The sequence below is a fragment of the Canis lupus genome, chromosome 5, assembly GCF_003254725.2.
Source record: "Canis lupus dingo isolate Sandy chromosome 5, ASM325472v2, whole genome shotgun sequence".
Taxonomy (NCBI): Eukaryota; Metazoa; Chordata; class Mammalia; order Carnivora; family Canidae; genus Canis; species Canis lupus.
In genome coordinates this window covers 5,369,466-5,370,447 of record NC_064247.1, presented here as the reverse complement: position 1 = coordinate 5,370,447, position 982 = coordinate 5,369,466, and the positions used below count along the sequence as shown (strand labels likewise).

The 982-nt window shown below is 60.0% G+C and overlaps 1 pseudogene; it reads left to right on the top strand.

Moving 5' to 3' along the window:
* LOC125755027 (histone H2B type 2-K1-like) lies at nucleotides 1-379 on the top strand (annotated as a pseudogene).
* The last annotated feature ends 603 nt before the right edge of the window (nucleotides 380-982 follow it).

Sequence of the window (982 nt, the reverse complement as noted above, 5' to 3'; positions counted from 1 at the left end):
ATGGGGGCTGAGCATGGGCAGCAGCCGCGGTCCGGGGGTCCCAGGGGCCCAGGTTCTGGCAATAAGAAGTCCAAAAAGCGTAGCCAGTGCAAGGAAACCTACTCGACCTATACATACAAGGTGCTAAAGCAGGTGCGCCCTGGCATTGGCATCTCTTCCAAGGCCACGAGCATCATGAAGTCCTTTGTGAACGATGTGTTTGCACGGCTGGCGGGCGAGGCTGGCGGGCGAGGCTGCCCGGGGCCCAGCACTGGGGCCGGAGCACCCTGACGTCCCGGGAGGTCCGGGCGGCAACGTGTCTGCTGCTGCCTGGAGAGCTGGCCAGGCACGCGTACCTGGGGGCACCGAGGCCGTCCCCAGGTACACCAGCTCCAAGTGACCCAGGGCCTTCCGTTAATAAAGAGTGAGCTGCTCCCTCCCCCCCAAAAAATCCGTGTGTGGGGGGTATTTAGGGGCAGAGAGAACTCCTTTCCCCTTCAAATCACAGATGGGCAGCCACGTGTCCCACTGACCTTCCAGGCTGTCAGGGGTGCGGCCTACTTTTTGAGAGACATATTCGATGTACCGTTATCCCCGTCTCCCTCCCCTAGGCCAACTGCCGTGCACTGTGCCTGCTAGTGACACATGCTCCCACTGAAAAGAAAAAATAATCCTAGGGTGCTTTGTAAGGATCCCCTAATTGTCTCTTTATTGGGTCAAGAGAAGGCTGTCAGTGCGTTGATGAGAGTTGAGGTTCAAGAGCTGGGAGCCAGGCAGCCCGGCCCGGAGGTGGTGGACAAACCCAGCACAAGGCCCAGCTGAGCGTGTCACCCCGTTTTCCAACCTGAACGCTGAGATTGACTCCTGGTTCTTCTTTCTCCCTTATCTCTCACACGACACCTGGCACTGGTCCCGGGGGGCCTCCCCCCTGCAGCGTTCTCTCCTCGGCCGGCGGCATCAGCCTTGCCTTGGCCTTGGTGCAGGATGCCCCGAAGGCTCCCCA